We start from the raw sequence: 6,000 nt of genomic DNA, 5'->3' as shown, positions 1-6,000 counted from the left end.
ATGGGCGCTCCAATGCTCATGTCTACAAGGGCCTGTTAGGCTGGATGTGGGAGTGCGAGCATAACTGGTTGGTGTGGTAGTGCCGCATAATGGTGAAGACCTTGTGGGCACAATAGGTTGCCATCACTGATCACAATCATCAATCAGGAAATTCCCATAAGCCCATGCCCTTTATGTGGCAACTGATGGACATCCTCATGCCCTGGGACCCAGGGTGCAGCCATTCTGTGTACAGCAGCATGGGCAGCCTTCCCAAGCCCCCACGTGGCCTGGCACCCATGGTGACATATCACTGGAGGAAGGCCCCTCAGGCCTGCAGCTGCCCATCCTGCTGAGATTCTCAGCTGCACCCTCCACCAGCAGCTCCAGGAGCCTGGGCCACTGCCTGCTATGCCAGTTCTGCAGCCTCAGCCTCTGCCATGAGGTGCAGCTGCCCATGACACTGCTGGCTGCCAGCAGTGCCAGCTTCTTCCTGGGGGGAGCCCTGGCCTGACACCTGCCTGCTGCACCCATTGTCCAAGGACACTGCCCAGAACTGCATGCCATCACCGACAGGTGTGACCACATAGAGCTGCCAACCACCCCAGCCCTGGCCATGTGATAAGGCCTACAATGGGAGGAGGGCTCCCCACCCTGGCCCATGCCCCCTGCCCCTGCCCCTGCCCAACCTCTCTGCCCAGCTTGCCCGTGCTCCCCTGGATGCAGGTTGTGGGGGCAGAGGTTGCAGGGCAGTCCAGGCTTTCTCTCCACACTGTCATAACTCAGGGTCCCATGCCAGGTGTACAGGTTCACCCAGGACATCAGAAGCAGCAGGGCATAGTGGGTTGAGAACCCCTTGGTCCAGGCAAACAGTTCCTTATGAACTACCTGGGGCACGCACAGCAGGGGCATGCTTGGGGAGCAGCAGCAGTGCAGGGGCCGGTGGGGGTGGGCTGGCCCTGGAGTGCCTCCATAGAGAACATCCCTTCAGGGAGGGCAGGAGCATGAGCAGCTCCTTATCACCATTGTCCAGGAGCCCTGTGCCCCTGAGCCCAGGCACCATGGATTGGGAGGCAGAGCAGCAGAGTGGCTGGCCTCCAGAAGAAGGTGGAATGGGGGGCAGTGGGGTATGGATTTGGGGCTGCAGGTGCTGCCAGGAACCTGTCCTGTCCTGCTCTGGGAACAGGGTGGGGGAGGCAGGCTATCTGTGGCCAGCACCCAGCAGCCTGCCAGCTCTAGGGGAGCAAGTGGGGATGGTGGTGCTCAGCCAGGGGCCACCTGGGCCCAGGCCTGTCTGCCCAACTTACCATGGTTCCTGGGTACCCATGTATGCCTGACCCCTGATCTGAAGCCAGGCACAACACAGCCCCTGGTACAAAGCATCTTATCTTTGAAAAGTTGCAAGTGCACACAAACAGCTTCTTTCTCATGGGTCTACAGGGCCTGCAGCTGCACGCAGGGAAGAAGCTGCACTTGGCAGCCGGGATGCAGCCTTAGGTTTGCTGCTGCCCACAGCTGGGGCCCCGAGGATATGCTGGCTCTGCCGGAGGAGGACTCTGGACAGGACCCTCCTTCTGGATTGCCTGGTCACAGTGTCGGAGGACCAGTTAGCAGATGCTCAGGCCTGGCAGATGGAGAACATGGCCCAACAGGACAGGTGGCAGGTGGAGGATGCGGCCTGCCAGGACAGTGGTGGGCAGAGGACGTGGGTTGCAAAGATGCATGGAATCAAGCAGACTGGGAGTTCTGGACCCAGCTTCTGGCCCTGGAGTATGAGTGGGCAGAGTCCCTGCAGGAGCAGAGCACAGTCCTGGGCAGGGCAGTGCAGGTCATAGACAATGACCACTGTGCTAGACACTATTCTGGCACTGGCAGTTGCCTTTGTGCCACTCACTGCCCAGCCCCTGACCCTGCCAAGCAGCAGGCCCCTACCTGGGCCTGGGAGGAGGTCCTGCACTGCCTCCAGCATCCAGGAGCCCTTGGCCTGGCCCCTGCCCTGGGTCCAGTGCCACCCAGCCACCCCACCTGGGCCCAGGCCTGCTTCTTACCCCAGCTCCACATAGGCACAGAGCTGGAGCTGCCTGCAGTGGGGCCAGGACTGCACGCTGGCCCTGCTGCCCCTAGACACCACCTGTTGGAGGGGGAGCCACCTGCATGGGAGGAGTCACCTGCACAGGAGGAGCACTGGCTGCCATCGCCCCGGGTAAGCCCCCCACCTCCTTGACACACCATAGCATGTGCACTGGTGGGGAATGGCCAAAGGCCAGGGTGCTGGCCACCTGTCCCCAGGCTCTGTGCCCTAGCTGCCCTCACTCCATGGCCCCCCATCATGCGACAGCACGCAAACAACATTTTACATAGTTTTCACAGGGTAGAAGGTATTTTTTTGTCGGTGGGTAGGATAGGTAGTGGAGGAGCTCTGTTTGTTGAGGAGGGAGGGGGAAGTGGGGTATGTTTGATGTGAGAGGAATAAAAACTTATTCTTGACAGGGGTGTTTTCAGTGAGTGTGGTGCTGGGGGTGGGTGGGGGGAAAGGGGCTCTGTGGGTGGTTGTGCAGGTGGGCTAGAGTGGGGAGTGCTAGAGGAGGTGGTTGGCCAGCATCTCCCGCACCTGGTGCCCTGGCCCTGGGTGGCAGTGCGTGGCTGTCCTAAGGCCTTGGTGGGGGGTGGCTTATACTGTTTCTGCTGCCAGAGGTGGTGCTTCTGCTGCCAGGCATTGTCCTCCTGCCATACCTCTTCTGTCCAGGCCTTGTGGAAGAGCTCTCCCAGGGTCTTAGAGATGTTACGCAGCACACAGGCTGCGACAATGACCCAAGGGAGGTTGTGCCCAGTGAATTTGAGGTGGGCAGTGAGGGTGTGCCAGCAGCCCTTAGGATGGCCAAAGGTGCACTCCAGCCCAGGCAGCACTTAAAGTAGGCCTGGCAGTGGTCCAGGTGTCTGGTGTAGAGCCATGTGGAGCAGGTAGGTGGGGTCCCCGATGAGGAGGGGTGGGACCATCATTGCTTCCAGCTGCAGGTCCGGCACCCTTGGTGTGAAGTGCTCACTCTCCACCAGGCCTGGCAGGGCAGAATTCCTGAAGATGCGGGCATTGTGGGCACTGTGGGCCCAGCCAGCACTCATGTGCGTGCAGGTGCCATGGTGGTCCACAATCACTTGGAACACTATGGAGTGAAAGCCTCTCTGGCTGTAATACGGGTGGGTCTCCATGGGGCAAGCAGGTGATGGGGATGTCTCATCCAAGGCCCTGATGCACTGTGGCAATTCCAGGGCACGGATCCCTACCACTACTGCCAGGGATTGTGTACGGTGTCCCCCAGCACATCCTGGAGTGCTCCACACACCTCCAGGATGGCAACCGCTGCAGCGGCTGACATACTGCAGACTGGTGGGCATGGCAAGCTTGAGCAGGGCAACGGTCAGCAGGGTGTCCCTGGAGAGTGGTGGCCGCATGCCAGTGTTCTGCTGCTCCAGGTGTGGCTGGAGCTGCTTCAGGAGGTCCTGGAAGGTGGCCCAGGTCATACAAACTACCTCCAGCCACTGCTCATCATCCCATGTGTGCTGGACAATGTACCACCACTAATCGTGGCTGACCCAACAGGCCCAGAGGCAGTGGGGCTGAAGGCCCAGGAGAGTGATGGCAGCTGCAGCAGTGGCATCCTGGAGCCCACAGCTGGTGTCCCTGCTGGGGTCTGGCCAGGTGGACAGGGTCAAGGGGGCAGGTATGCAGTGGTGGCCCTAGGGCAGCGCACAGAGGGTGGGCAGGTGGTTGCTGCATATGGGGGAGCTGGGAAGGGTAAGATGGCCATAGGTCAGCCAGCAGTTGGCACAGTGGGCCAGCAGGGCTAGCGTGGTGGCTAGCAGGAGCACAGGGCACTGTTTATTGCTGCTAGGGGCAGAAGCTGGAGCAGCCATGGCATGGGGAGGCACAGGGAGTGAGGCGAGTGCTGCAGTGTGCTGTCCCTCTGTTGTTCATGCTGCTCCTTGCCAGGAAAGTGGCTGGCGGGGGAGCAGTGAGCGGGGCTACCTTTTGAAGAGAACTGCTGGCTGCTGGCAGCTGGAGCTCCTCCTGCTTCCCTACACATGTACATGTGTGCCTGGGACCATTTACTCGCAAGTAAACTGGTGCCACATCAAATGCACGTGCAGACACACCCTATAAGTACTTTCTTGCAACTCATTTTTACTGAGTCCAAGCAGAGTTCAAACAAAGGGGAGACTCTGTCCCCACTTTCTGCCCCCACCAATGCTGTTGAGATCAGCATCAAAATGAGCGTGTCCTTTATCAAGATGTTAAGTAAAGGAGCAATCCAGCTGCAGTTCTAACCCTGAGAGTTGGAGACACAGTCACTGGAAGCTCCATGGAAAATAGCTTTGAGTCAATAAAAGTGATTTATTCAGCTTGCAGAATGTTCAGAAATCACAATATTCAGAGCTATTGCTTTGCAACCTCCACACACATCTACCGCTCATAGTTAGGACCTCTCCAACGTGTATAAATAGGGTAAGAATTATAGGTCAAAATAGTGCATATAACAGTCAAGCTTTTCAGAGATAACTCACAATTTTTTCTTGTGGTGGGGCCTGATGCTGGTCTCCTGGATGAACTCCCACTGAAGGGAATGGGTGCAGGCCTGACCTACCCCTGTTTTAGCCACTCCAGTAATGCTTTCAGTAATGCCTCATTGTCTGCAAGCTGCTTTGAACCTGACAGCTGATAGGGGTTAGAGAGTTACACAGAATATATTTCAGTGGGTAATACTTAATGACTTTTTAACAGAAAGTTCCAAGCATGGATAATTGTATTGGTTCTTAAAGGAAAGTGTGCAGATGTTATATAAAAATGAAATGTTCACTGCCTATGTGTATTTGTCTGTATCCAGCCAACTGTGGTGACCAGGAAGAGCTATCACAGGAAGCCATCTGTACAAAGCTAGCCTATCAATGTGCCACTAGCAGTTGGGGGTCTACAGGAAGTCAGCCATACAGGAAATCGAGCTAGGCCAGCTGCATGTTTCTGTCCCTGACAGTTTTCTCCTCAACATTGTCCATAAATGACACTAGGGAGGAAGTAAGTTGTCAGTTGAAAATCACCACCTATTATTAGCCATGGAATGCAAAGTACTTTATTACAGAGACCTATATATAGCAGATTTGGGTTTATTTCTTTGAGGGTGTGGTAGACAGGAAGTCCATTTGAAGTAGAAATAATTAGAAAAATAAAGCAATGCCCTTTTCCTGACAATAGGAATTTCTGTCCACCCTGAAATATATACTTAGTAAATTGGTCAGTTAATTAGAACAGGGAGATAAAAGGATTTTCTGGGGTGTAGAGGACATAGAAGAGAAGATGTATGAAGCAAAGTGGGTAAAGTCTGGCTAGGAGTTCTCGCCCCCTCAATTCAGAGGAAATGAATAGTACAGAATATACCTAAAATATCCCAATGGTCCTGTTTAATGTCTCCAAAGAAGACAAACTGACCCCTGTTCACCTGCTTCTGAACTGAGTTAATGTGTTTTCTGTGACTAAATAATGACTATTGCTGCCATTAATTGCTTATTGCACATGGTGGGTAGGAAAACATGACAAAACTATCATGAGCATGGAAATGGTTAAATTGGTAATAACCAAGGTCAGAAAAAAAAATACCAGGGAAAATAACCCACTTGGAATACCTGCCATTTAATTCTTGTATTTCATGTTGTATAAAAACTTTGGAATATGTTTAGAAAATCCTCAGAACCAGAGTTAATAATAGAAAGAAATATTCTTCTGGAATTAAATTCCTTGTTTACATTGATCTCATATTGAACATACACCCAGAAAATGCATTATATCATTTCATCAAACCAATATAGATGATGTTATTTTGCCACTCCTAGCACTTATCTTTGTATTATCTTCAAGTGATCAAAAGAAATCAACCTTTCCTATGGAATATAAACTTTAAACTGAATTTCTGCTATATTTAGAATAGAAAAAAAGAGATTACTGCCTCAAAGCTCTTTGTTGCTGTGGATGTT

This window comes from Crocodylus siamensis, chromosome 2, assembly GCF_052110815.1.
Source record: "Crocodylus siamensis isolate JL-2025a chromosome 2, ASM5211081v1, whole genome shotgun sequence".
Classification (NCBI taxonomy): domain Eukaryota; kingdom Metazoa; phylum Chordata; order Crocodylia; family Crocodylidae; genus Crocodylus; species Crocodylus siamensis.
The sequence above is the reverse complement of the archived record's forward strand: the minus strand, read 5'-3'. Positions refer to the sequence as shown.